Source organism: Bison bison, unplaced genomic scaffold, assembly GCF_000754665.1.
Source record: "Bison bison bison isolate TAMUID 2011002044 unplaced genomic scaffold, Bison_UMD1.0 scf7180017864472, whole genome shotgun sequence".
In the NCBI taxonomy this organism is placed as follows: domain Eukaryota; kingdom Metazoa; phylum Chordata; class Mammalia; order Artiodactyla; family Bovidae; genus Bison; species Bison bison.
This window is the reverse complement of record NW_011495033.1, coordinates 13,765,195-13,784,379: the sequence shown is the minus strand read 5'-3', so window position 1 is coordinate 13,784,379 and position 19,185 is coordinate 13,765,195. Positions and strand designations below refer to the sequence as shown.

The following is a 19,185-nucleotide window of genomic DNA, read 5'->3' as shown; positions in this document are numbered from 1 at the left end:
GGGGGCTCAGGTCCCCGGATCGGGGCCGGGGACCCGGGCGACGAGCCGGGCAGGTCTGGAGCGCGCGGGGCGAGGGTGGGGGGTGTGAACCTGGAGACCCGATGGCCGCGCCTTTTTTCAGCTTAGTTCCGGCGGGTTGGGACTAAGTGGGTGGGGGGCCAGGGTGGGAGTTCCAGGCGTTTGCTGTCCCCGATGTCGCTGGGTCTCCGCTGGAGACACTGGGTCCCGGGGCGCCGCCCTCGGTGCTCCCCCCTCCCGCCTTTTGGGGGACTGGCCGCCCTCAAGACTCCGAGGAGCGCTTGGCCGGCCCCGGGCAGAGGTAACCGCAGCCGAGTTCCTGCCTGGCCGCTTCCCGGCGCCTCCCCAGCGCCCTTGCCAAAGAGGTGGGCGCGAGTTCACTCCTGCCCGACGGAATCAAGGGGCCTCTCCAGCGAGTATCTCTCGGGAAGTGGGTCTGGCGGGGCAGCCCCGACCTCGCACTGCTTCAGGTGCATCCTCCCTGGCCACTGACCTCCTCTGGGTATCTTTACCCCAAGTGGTGACTTTTCTCTTGTTGGCGAGGGTGGTGGGGAGGGGAACCACCTGTTCTTTTGGACCGGGCCCAGGAGCCTGCCACCTCTGACTTCACTCTCGGCTTACAAGAGCTTACAAAGCCAAGGGAGTGAGCGTCCTCCGTTTTTCTGTGATGTAGCTGACCCGCCCGCAGTCCCGCGGCTTTGAATGGCACGGGGAAACCGCTCCTGGGCTTCGCTGGGTTTTTTGTTTTTGAGCTCTGGCCTCCTTGTCAGTTGCTCTCCTCGAGTCTTGAGTCTGTTTTCAGAAAGTCGTTGCTTCTGATGAGTCTAAAAGCCGAAAAGACAGCTAGCTGCTTTTTTTGGCCACATCCTGCTGGCAGGCGGGATCTTAGTTCTCCCACCAGGGATGGAACCCACGCCCCCTGCGATGGCAGCTGGAGCCTTAACCCCTGGACCACCAGAGAAGTCCCAGCTATTCCTTCTCCCATGTTCCTCTCTTCTGGTCCAGCAAGATGGGGCTGCCTGTCCTAGAGCATTGGGCAAGAAGGGACGCTGTCTGATTCCTTGTGTTCCACTTGCTCCCAGAACATTGGCCATACAAGGAACCTAGGGGACTGAAAAGCTAAGTGACTTGCCCAAGGCAACTGATGTCACTGGTTCTGGGGTGAGACGAGACCTCACATGCCCGATGCTGTCCAGTGCTGTCCTGATTCTGAGAGCTCAGGGCCTTGTGGTCAGTGGGCCTGGATTCACCCTTCCCTGACTTTCCTTTGACCTAGTCACTGCCCCAGGACTGCATTGATGGATTGAAGCTGAGTTCTCTCTATTCCTTAGGCTGAGACTGAGCCTCCCCTGCCCCCGGCTCCCTACCCCCTCTTAAGGGAACACTTCAAATCTTCTAATGTATGATAATGAGCGTGCACGTTCTTTACCAAGGAACAGGTCCAGCCTGGGGAGAGTTGTGCAAACTTCCCTTTGGCACCTTTCCGTATCCGCAGCTCCTTGAGAAGGGTCTGGGGCAGGAAGGAGCCTTGGGCTGATGCCCCTATTCAGTTTGGCATTGCCTCATCAGTTTAGGATTTGATAACAGCCTTTGTGTCTTGATAACTTGTGCTTGAACTAAAATCCAGAAGCTTGGAATTAGGGGTGAAAAATGGAAAATAAACACCGTGCATAGGAATAGCGTAAAATATTCCATAAAAATATTCCTTCATCCCTCTAGGAGAGTGGTTTTCAAACTGAACCACAGTGATGAATACATTTTACATCACTGCACAGAGGCCCATAACTGCTTAAGTTCCCAGAAACAATAATTGCCCTGACTACCTGCAGTGTGTTCTATTTATAATTTTTTCCTACTTAATTAAAAAAAATATCAACTGCTGGTCATGACTCATGGCCCACAGTTTGCAGAAACATTGCTGAAGTTCTCGGACTTAAATGTGCATAAAGACGACCTGGATAATGTTTGAACATGTAGTTTGTAAGTCCAGTCTGGAGGTGTTTATTGTCAGTGGGGGACATTTTTAATAAGTGGGCCATGAAGTTATGAGGCAGATGGTTGATAAAAAACTCTGAACTAGTGGGAATTTGGGGCAATGAACAATGATATGCAAAGCCTTGATCAGATTATATGACCCACACTGTATACAAACCCAGGACCACTCATCTGTTGCAGGCCTGGGCTTTGAAACATAAGGGTGTAGTGTTTGCTTTCACCTGGCTTGACGCGTTGGCCCTGAGAGCTAGGCATAGGCCCTGTTACTCCCACAGTACCCTGCTCCAGTCCATTTGAGGGCTGCTGTTCACTATTCTGTACGACTGGATGTTTCTAGGTGTGTGGGGTTGGGGTCGTGAGTAGTGCCGTTGAACCTGCTGCATTATTCCCAGATTTAGGTGAATTTTCAGTGTTTGAATGATTTTAATGGTTTTGAGTTGATGATAACAGTCATTGTGCCTGGGACATTAATAGTCTGGCCAGCAGGAAAGGTTGATTTTGTTTAGTATCTGGGTGTTCCAGGCTGTGTAATCTGGAGGAAGGGCATACTGGTGATTTTTTGTTGTTGTTGGGAGCGGGGAGGGGAGCCAGGGGTTTGTCTCTTAATAAGAAGTGACAACAAGTTTCCATGCCCCCTTGCCGACCTCAGCCCAGCTTCTTTCCTGGGTGATGGCTCGGCTCCTGTGTGCAGGTGTATCTTGTTAGTCACCGTTTTCTGATGCTGTTACCTGTCTCTGTTACCCGTTCCCTGGTAGCTCAGTTGGTAAAGAATCTGCCTGCAATGCAGGAGACTGGGGTTGGATCCTGGAGAAGGAAATGGCAAACCACTCCAGTATCCTTGCCTGGAAAATCCCATGGACAGAGGAGCCTGGTGGGCTGCAGTCCATGGGATCGCAAAGACTCAGACACGACTGAGCGACTAGCACTTTCACATCGCTTTACCTGTCTCTACTTTCAAGCAGAAACATACACAGCTGCTGCTTCCACATGTTGGATGTTTCCCTCTTAGTTCTTGCGTCCAAACACGTTGGTAAAAGAAGTTTCCTCGAATTAATCAAAGCTGCAATTTAGCTTCAGAAAAGATTCAAATTCAAATTCATACTCTGTGGTCCTTCCTGCCAAGGGTATGCCTTATTTGGGAAGGCTAACAGTAGAATTGTTGAAATTAACTTTAATAATATTCAGTTTGGTCAGGCAGCTCACATGGAGAGTGTTGAGTTTTGAGCCTCTGGAAAAGAAAAGAAAGCAACAAAAGGATAGCCAAGGATACGACATCCTAGGATAGGAAGAGCAGGTGGGATTCAAATAGAGTTCTGGATCAGTTTTCTTTATAAATTATCTTGGCATTTCCCTAGAGTCTGTCAACCAAACCACCAGTTGCTCTGACAATTGCATTCCCTTCATCACAAGAGGGTATAAAGCTCTGGAAAAGGAACTGCTTTATTTACTTTTAGCATCTAGTGATGGAAAGCAGGTTTCCCTGGCAGCTCAGTGGTAAAGAATTCGCCTGCAGTGCAGGAGATGCCAGTTCAATTCCTGGGTCAGGAAGATCCCCTGGAGAATGAAGTGGCAACCCACTCCAGTATTCTTGCCTGGAGATGCCATGGACAGAGGAGCCTGGTGGGCTACAGTCCATGGGGTTGCAAAAAACTTAGGGACTAAACAACAACAAACAATGGAAAACCAGGGCCTACAGGCTAAAGGGATTCCCTTAAGAGTTTTGATTTTGGTGATACTATCCCTAACAAAAGGTGATACTACATCTCTCTGGAGTCCCTTGGAGCTTTGACCACAGCCCTAGAGATTTTAAAGTAGGATTATGCCCCTCCCATTACCCTTAAGAAAGCGTCCACCTCCTTTCCCTGTAGCCCCATCTCCCATCTTCTCCCACCTCATTCCCCACCGGTCTTCACTTGGTCTTTTCTTCTTCAGTCTGGCCTCAGTCCACTGCAGTGGCCTTCCTGAAGTTTCTAAAACATGTAAGGTTTGTTTTTGTCGTTGGGCCTTTCTGCTGGTGCCTGGACTCCAAAATTTTTGCATGATTGGGCCCCCTCAAATGCTGCTCAGAGAGCCCCTTCCTGATCTGTTATCTAGAACAGTCCTCCTTCCTTGCCCCTCAGCCTCTCTTAATCCCCTTAATTTTTTTTTTTTTCAAAGCACTTTAATACCATCTGGAAGTGTATTGTCTACTTGATGGCTGGATTGGAGGCTCCTGTGTCTTGCTCACTGCTGACAGTGCCTGGCAGGGAGTAGCACAGGGTAAATATCTAATTGTTGCTGGAGTGAATGAATGAATGAATGACCAAGAGAGCCAAAGTTTAGAGTCTTTTAAGAGTAGAAACTGTGAGCAAAGCTAATGGAATTGATGGAATTCCGGTTGAGCTATTTCAAATCCTGAAAGATGATGCTGTGAAACTGCTGCACTCAATATGCCAGCAAATTTGGAAAACTCAGCAGTGGCCACAGGACTGGAAAAGGTCAGTTTTCATTGCAATCCCAAAGAAAGGGAATGCCAAAGAATGCTCAAACTACCGCACAGTTGCACTCATCTCACACGCTAGTAAAGTAATGCTCAGAATTCTCCAAGCCAGGCCTCAACAGTACGTGAACTGTGAACTTTCAGATGTTCAAGCTGGATTTAGAAAAGGCAGAGGAACCAGAGATCAAATTGCCAACATTTGCTGGATCATCGAAAAAGCAAGAGAGTTCCAGAAAAACATCTACTTCTGCTTTATTGACTACGCCAAAGCCTTTGACTGTGTGGATCACAATAAACTTTAGAAAATTCTTAAAGAGATGGGAATACCAGACCACCTGACCTGCCTCCTGACAAAGCTGTATGCAGGTCAGGAAGTAGCAGTTAGAACTAGATATGGAACAACAGACTGGTTCCAAATCAGGAAAGGAGTACGTCAAGGCTGTATATTGTCACCCTGCTTATTTAACTTATATGCAGAGTACATCATGAGAGATGCTGGGCTGGATGAAGCAAAAGTTGGAATCAGGATTGCGGGAGAAATGTCAATAACCTCAGATATGCAGATGATACCACACTTATGGCAGAAAGTGAAGAGGAACTAAAGAGCCTCTTGATGAAAGTGAAACAGAAAAGTGAAAAAGTTGGCTTAAAGCTCAACATTCAGAAAACGAAGATCATGGCATCTGGTCCCATCACTTCATGGAAAATAGATGGGGAAACAATGGAAACAGTGACAGACTTTATTTTTTGGGTGTTCCAAAATCACTGCAGATGGTGACTGCAGCCATGAAATTAAAAGATTCTTGCTCCTTAGAAGAAAAGTTATGACCAACCTAGACAGCATATTAAAAGCAGAGATATTACGTTGCCAACAAAATCCGTCTAGTCAAAGCTATGGTTTATCCAGTAGTCATGTATGGATGTGAGAGTTGGACCATAAAGAAAGCTGAGCGGTGAAGAATTGATGCTTTTGAACTGTGGTGTTGGAGAAGACTCTTGAGAGTCCCTTGGACGTCAAGGAGATCCAACCAGTCCATCCTAAAGGAAATCAGTTCTGAATGTTCATTGGAAGGACTGATGCTGAAGCTGAAGCTCCAATTCTTTGGCCACCTGATGTGAAGAACTGACTCATTTGAAAAGATCCTGATGCTGCGAAAGATTGAAGGCAGGAGGAGAAGGGAACGACAGAGGATGAGATGGTTTGATGGCATCACCGACTCAATGGACATGAGTCTGAGTAAACTCCGGGAGCTGGTGATGGAAGGGAGGCCTGGTGTGCTGCAGTCCATGGGGTCACAAAGAGTCGGACACAACTGAGCTACTGAACTGAAGAGTAGGAAATGACTTTCTTTTCTGTTTTTTGTTTTTTTTTTAAGTTTTCTTGGAGTATAGTTGGTTTACAATGTTGTTAATTTCTACTGTACAGCAAAGTGAATCAGGTATGTGTATGTAATACATATATCCCCTCTTTTTTGGATTTCCTTCCCATTTAGGTCAGCACAGGGCATTGAGCAGAGTTCCCTGTGCTGTGTAGTGGGTTTTCATTGGTTATCTATTTTATAATATTTTGTTTTCAAGAGAAGAGGAGGAAAAGAAGTTTTCTCTTCCCTTTCCTGAGAATTCCTGTTCCTGTGGAATTACTTTTCTTTTGGGATTTCTGCTTCTCACAAATTTTTCATCCTTTTATTCTTTTTATAGGTTGCCAAAGTCTCTAAAAGCTCTACTGTTATTTTTTTGTTGTTAATAACTCTTTCCTGCTCTACTAGCCTCACTCTAGGCTTCATTGTTCGGACAAACTTAGTAATCATGTTTCATGAATACTAGGCACTGTGAGTAGAACTAAGAATCTTGACTTTGGAACCAGAAAGCTCTGTGACCTTGGACATTTTCTCTAAGTCTCTACTCCTTATTTGTTAAATGAGACTAATAATAGTTACTATCACACAGGGTTGACGGGAGGATTAAATGAGAGAATGCACGGGAACCCAGGCCCCGGGCCTGGTACATAAGCACTTGGTATTAGCTATTAATAGCAAGAGTAATGTTAATAGTTAGATTCTCTCTCTCTCTCACTGGCAGGAATTCCCATTGATTTGGGAGTGCAGTAAGACGGGGAAAACTACCAAATTTTAAATTAATATAAGTAAATGAAGACCAAAAAGGTCACTTAGATTTATCAGAATTGGAATGGAATGTAGAAGTCATCTAATTGGAAACTGCTAACTAACTCTTAATAAACATCCATGTGGAAGAAGTAATATTTATAGAAGTGTTTGGAAGAACAAGTTGTCTACCTGGTCTTAGTTTTATCCTTGATTTAAGTTGGGCCAACTGAAAGCTGCATACTTGGGCCATGTTAGCTCAGCCCCGCCAGAATTACTTTCACTGAGATGAACTTGAGATGGGCGTCCTGCCCTTTGCTTTATGGACTGATGCTCTCCAAAATAGCTTTATGTAACTTGCTACTATATTTCTTCTAAGAGTTTACATTGTGGAAGACTTAAGCTACAGCTTCACTTAATGTCTCTGTTAAGTGAATTGGAGAAATTTTCTTTCAGAATCTGGTGCCAGGAAAAGCTTTGCCTGTCCCAGGGAACTGGCATGACTTTGCTTGTGGACAATTGGGTGTAACTGATCATGTTTCTCTTTTTGCTTTGGCTGCCAGGAAGCAGAGAAACAAATTTGTGGCTTGACTTTAGTAACTATCGGGCCCTGTATCCCAATTTTTTCCAGTGGTAACTTTATCCTTTTATTTTCCCTGCTTTCAAGCTAATGGTTTATAACTCTGTATTATTTAGATATTTGCTGGATTGGGCATTCAAATTCATTTTATGTGTTACATTTTAGAGACACAAACGTTGAGGCTCAAACAGGCAATAAGAACTTGCTTATTAATACACAGAACTAAGTAGGGCACAGGATAGACTGTAAACTGTATCTTTTATTTCTCAGGTCCAGGGCTCTTACAACTCCTGTGCATTCTGGAAGAGTATCAACTCCCGACTTAAATTCTAAAGAACTCATAATGTCTCGATACTAGGCAAAGCCTCCCTTCTCTCTTGGGATGGGACTGAGCAGCATCTGCCAGTGAGGTGTGGCACTGCCTCCTGAATCCCTGTTTCCTGGCTGGGTCACTGACCTCTCTGGTCTCCTGTGTTATGGGGCAGTCAGGCCTCCCCTGTGGTCTTGGGAATGCAGTATGTCCGGACTTAGTGGGTTTTAGCTGGAATGAGAGTCCCTGCTCAGGATGAAATCAGCCTCTAGTGTCTGGAGTTCCCATGGCTGTTTCTTGCCATGAAAGAAAGGCTTGATATCCAGGTGGCAGATGGGTGCCTGATGCTGTTTACTCGCTAAGTCGTGTCTGACTCTTTGCCACATCATGGGCTGTCGCCCGCCAGGCTCCTCTGTTTTCATAGGATTTCCCGGGCAAGAATACTGGAGTGGGTTGCCATTTCCTTCTCTAGGGGATCTTCCCAACCCAGGGATAGAACTCATGTCTCCTGCTTGGCAGGTAGATTATTTACCACTGAGCCACTGGGGAAGCCAAATATGTGCCACTGACTGAGTCCACTGGGTGTGAACAGGGGTTGAGATCAGTTGGGCAGAAGAAAGTGGCTTTATTTTAGCTGATGTGAAATTTTGTTATAGGAAATATTGACCTGCCTAATGATGAATTTTCCCATGGTGTTCTGGGTGGGAATACCTGGGGCAAGAGAACATATCCTGCCTGAGTCAGGAAAATTTTGATTCCTTTTTTGAGATAGAGAAAAGGAACCTCTGGCCTGGGGCTGAAATTCAACCTTGGTTTTATTTTATTTCCCTGGGTAATCATCATTCAACAGATGATAAGACCTTTGGGAGAAAAAGATAAGTTATAATATGGCCCCTAAGAGCAAATCCTCAAATAGGAGTGATTAAGGCGTCTCTGTCAATAACCAGAGTACAAGGTAGAAGGAGTTTAAAGTCCTTACAGCGATACAGAAAGAAGGGTAGGCGTTTTGGAGATAGGATTGGGAAGAGCGAAGAGGATTTCAGCATGCAGAAAGAAACATGCCAGGGGAAACAGTGTGTGCAAAGGCACGGAGGTACGAGCTTGAGAGGTAATGTATGAGGAATGCCAGGAGGCATGTGTGATGCGGGGAGAAATTGCTTAGGTTGCCATTGCTGTCGAGTAGCTCCACAGAAGTGGACTGTGACATACATTCACAGCAGAACTCTGGACGATGAAGACCTGTGAACAGGTCTGGCTGACATAGATAATTATTGTTTTTTAGTTGCTCAGTCGTGTCTCTTTGCAACCCCATGGACTGCCACACTCCAGGCTTCCCTGTCCTTCACAATCTCCCTGAGTTTGCTCAAACTCCTGTCCATTGAGTCAGGATGCCTTCCAACCATCTCATCCTCTGTCACCCCCTTCTCTTCTTGCCCTCAGTCTTTCCCAGCATCAGGGTCTTTTCCAGCGAGTCAGCTCTTCGCATCAGGTGGCAAAGGATTGGAGCTTCAGCATCACTTCTCCCAATGAATTTGATCTCCTTGCTGTCCAAGGGACTCTCAAGAGTCTTCTCCAGTACCACACTTTGAAAGCAGTTCTTCAGCGCTCAGCCTTCTTCATGGTCCAGCTCTCAGCATCCATACGTGACTACTGGAAAAACCACACGTAGGTAATCGGCATCCTCAAAAGTGAGACTGTCCCTAGGGATTCTCGACCTTGATTGTCTTAAAAATTCCTGGCCCAGCTAAAGGCCTATAGAATCAGAATTTTCAGGATAGGGAATCTAATAAGAATAAACAAATAATACCCCTGCATATCCCCGTTTCCTAGATTTTTCTTCGCAGCCCACCTCACTCTGTCTGGAAATCAGTAAGGCAGTTGCTCTCCCAGGCAGAAACCAGCTGCTAAACCTCCTTAACCTTTGGCCTCCTTTCCCTTAGTTTCTGTGTTTGCCTCTTCCTATTCTTCTTTTGTTTGTGCGTCCCTGTGTATCATCCATTGTATTTGTTTCCCCTTAATCGTTTTCTTTGACCACTGTCGTCTTTGTTGGGGTGTCCCTACCTAAACTGACCCACCTCCAAAGGGACCATAAGGAAGAAAGGATTCGCTTTCAGTATTTGCTGTGCTAATGGTATAAACGTGTATTTTGTAAATATATATTAGATAGGGCTTTTGGTTAGTTTTGCTTACATGGTTCTTAATTTGTTTTCTTCAGGATTTGAGGGGAAAAGTATTTCCATCCATAACTGCAGCCTGAAAGCCAAATATCCCTTTAGCGTGAAGAGATGATAAGAACTGAAAACTAGCTTTTTCTTGTGCCTAATTTGTTGTCCCCGGAGAAGGCAATGGCACCCCACTCTAGTACTCTTGCCTGGAAAATCCCCTGGACGGAGGAGCCTGGTAGGCTGCAGTCCATGGGGTCACTGAGGGTCGGACACGACTGAGCGACTTCCCTTTCACTTTTCACTTTCATGCATTGGAGAAGGAAATGGCAACCCACTCCAGTGTTCTTGCCTGGAGAATCCCAGGGACGGGGGAGCCCGGTGGGCTGCTGTCTATGGGGTCGCACAGAGAGGGACACGACTGAAGTGACTTAGCAGCAGCAGCAGCAATCTGCTGTCCCACCTTCTGGTTCAGGTTATTCTCTTCCCTCATTTGTTTTCTCAGGTTGCTGCAATTAAAAGTTGACGCACTGGGCCAACCCTGGGAGTCTGAAGATGTTTTGAGAGAACTTGACATCTTTCGCGTTGTCATTAATTGACTTAGTCTCTCTCTCCGGGAGGTATTGTCTTAGAGGGCTCAGGACCGAGGATGAACCTCTTCAGATCACTTTCTATCATGTCTTGGTTGAAGGATCCCCTGGAGGGGGTTGGTTCCCAGATTCAAATCTCAGTTTTGGTACTTTCTATTTAAGCCACTGGTGGCTCAGACAGTAAAGAATCTGCCTGCAGTGCAGAAGACCTGGGTTCGATCCCTGGTTTAGGGAAGATCCCCTGGAGAAGGAAATGGCAGCCCACTGCAGTATTCTTGCTTGAAGGATCCCGTGGACAGAGGGGCCTGGAGTCCTGTGGTCAGTGGGGTCACAGAGTCAGGTACGACCGAGCAGCAAACACTTTGAGTTCACTTTTTGGTACTTGCTAGCAGAGTGACCTTGGACAAGTTGCTTAACTTCTCTTGGGCTTTTTCATCATCTTTCAAATAGGAGTAATCATAATAATACCTGCCTGTCTGGGTTGTTGTGAGGATTGAGATAATACATATCAAGTGCTTCACCCCTCATGGGCCCATGGTAAGAAATTAATAAATTGTGGAGTTCTGGAGGCTTTCTGACAGTTGCTGAAAGGCCTCAGTGACTCTTCCTACCTCCTTTGCTCATTTCCTACCTTCCTTCTCTGAGCTCGTAGTGCCAGCAGGGCTTTGGGCTAGCTATGACAGATGATTAACTGGATGTGGTTCCTAGACGTGATCAGGAATGACACACAATCTAGCGGGAAGATTAGCCCATAAACTAGTAGCTCTGTGGAGGCCTCTTAAAGTATATGAAGAGTCTGCACTGGCAACATGCTTGGCCCCCTAGTGTGCCAGGCTGGAAAGGAGATGAGGCTGTCATTCTTACTAAAATCTGCCATTCCCATAACAGGAAGAATCCAGAAATTTGCTCTAGAATGAATCTGTCTCCCCCACCCTGTTCCTTTTCCATTTCTTCAATAAATGGCCACGCTAGGTGACAGTTTAATTCTTAGAACAAAATGCATCCATCTTTAGGGTGGTGAAGGCTGAGACTTTGGACATACAGGCAGCCTTTGGAAAGTGCCTCTGCCCTTTTTTTCTCCTGAGTTTTAAGTCCAGTTTCCAAATTCCAATCGTGGAAAGGCAGGGAGCCCAGCCACAGATGTCAGAGTCGAGTTTTGGATTTATTTGAATTGGGAGATTAAAGTGAGAAAGCCAAAGGCATGCTGACAGCGGAACAATAGAATGGTATTGGCAGATTTGGGATGGATGGCTTGTAGCTAATTGGGGCCCCAGCTGTGCCCTAGGGGAGCAGCAGTTAAAGAGAAATCAAGGTCACACAGTGCCCTTGTTCCAAAAGACATTCATTTATTCAGTAAATAATATTGGATCTCTGAGTGTGTGAGACACAGGCGACAATCAAATAATCATCTCAGTAACCACAGTGGATGCTGTGGAGCTGGGGGCCTGGCCTTGTGGGGGTTGGAGGAGTCTAAGGTGAGGGTTCCCTTGAGAAGTAATCTGAGGACGGGCCATATCTCTTACTCTGCTTTCCAAGACGTTTTCTTTACAGATCTTCTGAATGGCTGCTTTACATAACAGTTCACATGTAGCCTTGTCTGGGACAGAGGAATGGGCTGGATCCCTGTCTGGGCCCCAGATCATGGGAGGAATGCAGTCATTTTGTTTTAACCAGGATTAGCCTCTCTGAGCATGGCCAAGCACAAAAGAAGGACTGACACTGAAGGTGCCAGGCCCTGGGGACTGCAAGTGGGTCGATCTGGTTTCTTTGAAACGTGGAGCAGAGGCAAGGTCAACGGACCCTTTCCTTCTTGGCCTGAACCAAGTCTGACACTGCGTTTTCTCTGACTCATTCTTACCAAGAGCAGCAGCTCAGACTGCCTTGGGGCGTTAGTGGGGACCATCCTGGAAGAGAAGGTTCCTGGGTGGGAAGTCTGGGGGTTTCTCTAGGGGTCTGGAAGCCACTGCCAGCCTGGGAAGGGTGCCTTGGGAAGTTGCCCTAGGTGGGCAGTGGTGGGAAGGGCCAGGGGAGGCTGAATGGAAAGTATTTCTGCCAGCAGACAGCAGCTGGGTAAAACCATCAGAGGTTTTTATGGTGGGGCCTGTCAGAGATAGGGCTCCACAGTCCTGGGTTTCAACCTGCCCGCCCAAGTGAGTTTACATCAGAAGAGTTTGTGGAATATTAATGGTGTGTGAGTCCTATGTAATGCCCAGAATTCAGTATCTTAAATGTACTGGATAATGGCAAAGTAAGGAGACTATAAAAAATATCAGCTGTATAGAGCAGCACGGAGCCAATGACAGTCACTCACTTTACTCAGTTAATTAACATTTATCAAGAATCTCCAGTGTGCTGGCTACCAGGAGTCCTTGGGAACCCAGGGGGGTGGGCGGGTAGAGACTGAACCTCTGATACAGAAAGTTTCCAGCCTGAGAGTGGAAAAGTACCATTCCAGAGAACAGCTTTTTTTGCATGCTGGATGAAGGGGGCCCCTAGCTCTGCTTAGGCTCTCTTTTTCTTTTGGCCTGTGAGGCACGTGAGATCCTAAGCTCCCCAACCAGGGGCCGATCCTGCATCCCCTGTATTGGCAGCACTGGACTGCCAGGGAAGTCCCTCTTCAGGGTCTTATTCGAGCTGGGTACTAAGGGATGAGTAGGTGTTTACTGCGGAGAAGGCGATGGCACCCCACTCCAGTACTCTTGCCTGGAAAATCCCATGGACCGAGGAGCCTGGTAGGCTGCAGCCCATGGGGTCGCAAAGAGTCAGACACGACTGAGTGACTTCACTTTCACTTTTCACTTTCATGCATTGGAGAAGGAAATGGCAACCCACTCCAGTGTTCTTGCCTGGAGAATCCCAGGGACGGGGGAGCCTGGTGGGCTGCCGTCTATGGGGTCGCACAGAGTCGGACACGACTGAAGCGACTTAGCAGCAGCAGCAGGTATTTACTGGGCAGAGAACATAGGTTAAGGCTTTGCAGGAGGCTGAAATAACTTGAGAAAAGGTAATGAAGGAGCTCAGTCTGATGGGGAAACAGGTTTGCAGCAGTGTGGGAAGCTGACGAGAAGATACAGAGAATTGAGCCCAGGTTTCAGTGCCACCTAACGGGGGTTGAACCTTGTCTTGCAGGCTGCTAGGAAACCACTGGAGGTTTGAAACAGTAGAGCACTGTGATCAGATTGTGCCGTATAAATAGAGTTCTAGAACAGTTGGGTTGGAGAGGTAAGAGCTGAGTCAGGGGGCCTAGTTCAGGAAGTGCAGGGTGAGAGAGGGCCTGGCTCGCAATGCTGCGGCTTGGACTGAGGGCGACAGTGGGAGGGTGGGTTGTCGAGGCAGTCAGCTGTGTAGGGGACAGACGGGGTGTGTGTGAGTGACAGAAGGGAGAGAGAAGAAAGGGTGTTTCCTGCCTGGGCAGCTGGGCCTCCAAGAGGAGGGGACAGAAGAGGGGGACAGGGGATCGGAGCCGGGGGAGGGTGAGAGATGGTGCTGGCTTTGGGAATTTGAAGCGCTTTCCTAGGAGCCAGAAAGGGGTCCCCCTGTAGAGAGGAATCCACGGACTTCCCTGGTGGTCCAGTGGCTAAGACTCCACGCTTCCCCTGCAGGGGGCCTGGGTTCCATCCCTGGTCGGGGAAGTAGATCCCATAACTGAGATCCAGTGCAGCCAAATAAATAAAAATAAATAAATATTAAAGAAAGAAAGGAATCCAGAAAGGTATTTAGAAGACTTGAGTGTGGATGAGAATGCTGGAGGGGGAGGGGAGAGGGCAGGCAGGCAGGCAGGCAGGCATATATGGTGGAAGCTCCTCCAAGGAGGAGGATGGAAGAACTGCCAGGGAGACTGAGGCTCAGAGAGGCAAGAGAAGGCCTGTAAGGGAGAGTTTCAGGGGAAAAAAACAGCCCAGCGAGAGAGTGAATGCAGCACCAGGGCCAAATAAGTGCTAGCATTCAAAAGTATTAGTGTTTGGACTTGGCATGTTGGAGGCTGCCCATATTTTTGTTACTCAAAAGCCTGGTTGTGATAAATGATATTCGTGGAGCGCTGCCAGAAGGCTGTGTAGCTCTCCCATTCCTCCGGAGAGTCGATATCGCTGGATCCAGCCAGACCATCCGAAAGCCACGTTCTTGGGCCGCCCTCATTTGACCCCGTGTAGAATCCCAGTTACTGAATCACCCTTCAGTGTTCCTCATGCTGTCCATTTTCATGGAGGGGCCTCTGAGAAAGACTTGCAAGAGAATTCCGGGGTGGAAAGGGCTAACCCACTGGGCCTCTATCCCCTGGCTTGCTCATTGTCTCCTGCAACCACCCAGAGGAGAAATGTCTCTCAGAGAATCTGTATCCTGAACAACCAAGATGCTTTTATTTCATAGGAAATATAAAACGTCTAACGGCTGGTATTTTCTTTTCCTGCCTTGGTTCCTGGGGAGCTCAAAGCCAAATTTGCAGTGGAAATTCAGTAAATCTTTAGCAATTTAATAGCATGCGTTTGTGTCCTAACTCTCTTTGTGTTCTTTAATTCTTCCAACCCTAATTTCTTAATCTATTTCAATAGTATTGTATGATTTGTGCTTTTGTAAAGCCCCCTTAAATCCTTTTTGGATCTTGATGTTGTATAAGAAAAAGAAGGGAGCCATCAATGAACTTGAGCCAAACGTGCTTGGTAATGAATCTTCAGACAGATCGTATTTGGTTAGAGTTGTAGAAACAACCCAAAGTAATATCTGATCTCTTCCTAGGCAGCTAGCAACAGCTGTTTGTATGTAATGACTAGTAAATTACTTTCAAGTTTCAGGATATTCAAGAGGAAGTGCCTCTTCTCTATGCAGGTGTTCTAACAGATGTAAGCCTCACATGGGGGCCTCCCAGGCAGAGTGCTGAACTAAGGGCCATGTGGTAAATATATTGTTTTGCTAACAGATGTTGCAAAGCACTGTTGAGCCAGTGGACTTTGTGAGGCTGGCATGTTTCTGTGACCTCGCAAAACAGAAGGTTGGTGGGTGGGCAGTTTACTCTGGGGCAGTGTTCAGCTGGCAGAGACATCATTACAACATGAAATCAGGATTTTAAGAGCTGAAGGAATCCTAGAGATCATGTAGGATTATCATCTGACAGATAATCCCGCTGAAATCAAGACTAGACCCTGTATCCAACATAGAGATGAATGGTTGGTTTTGTTTATGAACGAGTGGTTTCCTGAATATCCAAATGGTTTGTTTATTTATTTATTTTTCATCAACTAGATGTATTTAAAGTACCACCTGAGTTCAGAGGTATAAAGTGGTTAACCATGAAGTGATAGCATTGTTTTTCCCACGTGCTTTGCACATCAGCTTGTGGCAGTTTTAATGCAGAGTTTCAATAATGTTTTCAGTAGCAGCCCCCTCCTGGGATCAGTAGAGTCAATGCAGACTGCAGAGGAAACCTTCCATTGCATGAAGTGATGGAGTGGTCTGTTGTTCACAATGACACTGCAGTAATGTCAGATCCCCAGCTAAGCCACCAGAACCTGCTTAAACCACAGTATACCTTTAAGTGGATTAATTTAGGCCTAACCCTCTAACCACCATGAGTCAACCTGGCAGACAGGAGCACCGCTCATTCGGGTCTCGTGAACAGGAAGGGTTCCCGCGTTTTTTTCTCTCTTGCTGGTGAGGATGATCGCAGCTTCTCAAGGTTACAGAGTGCCAGCCACATGCCAGGTGCTCTGCTGAATGCTTCCCTTGCATTATGTCATTTGATGCTTTTGTCTCCTCCACGAGGTAGGCGCTGTTAGCCTCTTTCAGGCAGCTTGCCCAGTGGCGATGCAGCTAGTGAGAAGAACAAAGACAGAATCCAGGTCGACCTCTAATCCTGTCCTCCTCACCAGGAGAAGATACCACCACCCTCTTCTCTCAGGTGGCAGCCCAGGGAAACTGGGCCCCCTGCTCCCTGGTCAGGGTCGAGGATTCTGGTGAGATCAGGAAAACGGGGAAGAGAGAGGGGTATCTCCTGGGACAGAGGTTTTCCGCAGCCATTCTGTCTCTTTGTTTTCTGTCTCCAGTCCCAGAATGGCTCACCTGTCCCCTTTCCACTGCAGCCTGTTTATTGCCTCCAGTTGGGTCTTCTCTCTTTCTTCCTGGAACAAGCTAGTCAGTCAGCAAGCGCCTACCCTCCTGTTCTTAAAGGCAGCATGAAATCCTCCTTAGGATTCCTAAGAGTTCCTACAATACATGCGTCTGTGCTCAGTTGTGTCCGACTTTGAAGTCCCATGGACTGTAGCTCACTAGCTCTGTCCATGGGATTCTCCAGGCAAGAAGACTGGAGTGGGTTGCCATTTCCTCCTTTAGGGCCTACAATAAGTACAAGATGGAAAAGCTGGAAAATGGTTAAGCTGTAACCTCAACAGATACAGATATATATATATATGTATGCATTTATATATAGATAGACAGCTTCCGTTGGTGGCTCAGTTGATAGAGTCTGCCAGCAATGTGGGAGATGTGGGTTCAGTCCCTGGGTTGGGAAGATGCCCTGGAGAAGGAGCGACTAAGCGACTTCACTTTCTTTCTTTCTTTACTATATGCCAGGTGCATATGTTAAGTACTTTATAGGTTTTAGCTTAGTTAATTCTCATAAGAGCCTTATGAGGTCATTATTAGTGTTCCTAGATTTTGATGAAGAGAGCAAGGCCCAGAGAGTTAAGTTATTCAAGGTCACACAGCTAATAAATTATTGAACTGAGATTTGAAATCCTCGGAGTCTGGTTCCAAAAGCCCTTTTTAAAAATAGAATTGTAATTAATTACATATTGCACAATATGATATTAATTTCAGGTATACAACATGGTGATTTAATATTTTCATACATTATGAAATGACCGCCACAGTAAGACCTGTCACTGTACAAAGTTATTACCGTATTGCTGACTGAATTCTGTGTGTACATTTCATCCTGATGACTCATTTTACTGCTGGAAGTTTGTGTCTCACCTGTTTTATTTGTACCCCCACACCTCTCCTCTTTGGCAGCCTCCAGTTTGTTCTCTGTATCTGTGACTCTGTTTCTGTTTTATTATGTTGGTTCATTTGCTTTGTTTTTAGACATATACGTAAAATCATATGGTGTTTGTTTTTCTCTGACTTATTCTACCTTGCACAATACCCTCCAAGTGCAACCATGTAGCTGCAAATGGCAGGATTTCATTCATTTCTATGACTGAGTAATATTTCATTGTGTGTGTATATGAATAAATAAATATATATATTATATATCACATCTTTATTCATCCATCAGTGAACACACTTGCTTCAGTATCTTGGCTATTGTAAATGGTGTTGCAGTGGACATAGGGGTACATAGATCTTTTTGAATTAGGTGTTTTGGTTTTTTGTTTTTTTTTTTTAGTTAAATATCCAAAATCCATCTGTTCACCCACTGCCTCGTATTGCCTTTATGAAGGACATGAAAGTGATGAGATGGTCAAATCTGCTTTTTAAATACACACTGGCTGAAATGCAGAAGGTGGGTTTAGGGGGGAAGGAGACTCAGCTGTCTGCCAGGGCTGTGTGCATCAGCGATGCTGTGTTCCTGACAGTGCTTTAGGGCCTTTGTGAGCATGGCCACGAGGGAAATCGCCCCTTAGGGGAAGGAACACTGCTGCGGTTCCTCCGGTGTGCTCACCACCTTGAGAGGAGAATTCTAGGTTTAGAGAAATGTCATCCCAATGATCCCAATGGTACCATCTACCTTGCTTGAAGACAAGCTAGACAATCCTAATGAAGCGGCAGGAAAACCATGTCTGTCTCTGAACTCTCTGGCCTCCTTTTTCTTTTTCTTCTTTTTTTGAAGCAGCAGCATCTTTTTTTTTTTTTAATTCATTGACCACTAAAAATAGTAATAGCTACAATTCTGGTGTTTTGTATGTCAGTGCTGTGCATGTACTTATACCTCTCGTTTGATCCTTCTCACCCTGAGTATGTCGGTTTTGTTAGAACTGGGGAAGCTGGGGGTAAGGGGAGTTGAAGAACTTGCCACAGTCCCTCAGCTACAGTGGAGCAGAACCAGTCTCTCTTTTTAGTTTACCATTTTCACAATTTTATTTTTATTTTATTAAATTTATTTTTTTGGCCAGCCTGTGGGATCTTAGTTCCCTGACTAGGGATCGAACCCACACCCACTTCATTGGAAGCGTGGAGTCTTAACCACTGGACCACCAGGGAAGTCCCCTATCACCAGTTTCTGATTGCAGGGCCCACTTCTTTTCCAGGCCGTCTTTGCCTGCCTTCCTCCAGAACAACACCCCACGATGAAGCGACAGCACTGACGCATGCCTCGCGGTGGTCCTGTCCTGTGGCTGGTAGGGGGGTCACTTCCCCCAGCGAGTTCCGTCCTCCCCGTTTCTGAGGCTCTGTGAGATCGGATGCAACCTTGTTCACTGTCACTTACCCAGTCCCTTCATGACTTACCTGAGGGCTCGGTACCTCCTTCCCCTCCCTCCTGGGGACACGCAGAAGTTTCTGTTTTGAATTCCACCTGCAGTCGTGGCTTCTGGTAGAAAAGCCCAGTCCATGAGGTGGGATGTCTAGGTTCGCTGTGCGCTCCCTCTGAGTTTGGGTCTCAGCGTGGCGTATTTGAGGTCTTTGTTTTTAATCATAATAGTTCACATCTTTTCTTTCCACGCCGACCAGCAGGGGCCAGCTGGAGGTGGTAGCAAATCTCCCTTTAATTTCTACTGTGATGGATTATTACTTTGCTTAAAATGGTGTTTAATTTGTACACGTGCCCTGAGGCTTTTAAATATTGAGCTCATTTGATTATTGTTGGAAATCAATTTAAACTCCACAACGTGTTCAGCAAGGTGGACTCAGGATGCCCCATGGAGCCTGTGGCCCCATTAGCAGGTACCAGAGTCCAGAGATTAAAATGCAGTGAGTTCTGCAGCCCTTTAGCCTTAATTTCTTCCTAAAAAAAAA

The 19,185-nt window shown here is 46.5% G+C and overlaps 1 protein-coding gene across 2 annotated transcripts in view; it reads left to right on the top strand.

Annotated features, from left to right (window-relative positions):
- Positions 1 to 29: 29 nt before the first annotated feature.
- Positions 30 to 19,185, top strand: part of YPEL2 (yippee-like 2 (Drosophila)) — a 66,340-nt gene continuing 47,184 nt past the window's right edge. The window contains exon 1 of one of the 2 annotated variants that reach the window (XM_010861617.1): positions 30 to 53. The gene's annotated coding sequence lies outside the window, so the exon portion shown is untranslated. Of the gene's footprint in view, positions 54 to 9,118; positions 9,150 to 19,185 lie in introns of those variants that run through there. The other variant, XM_010861616.1, reaches the window with a different exon arrangement.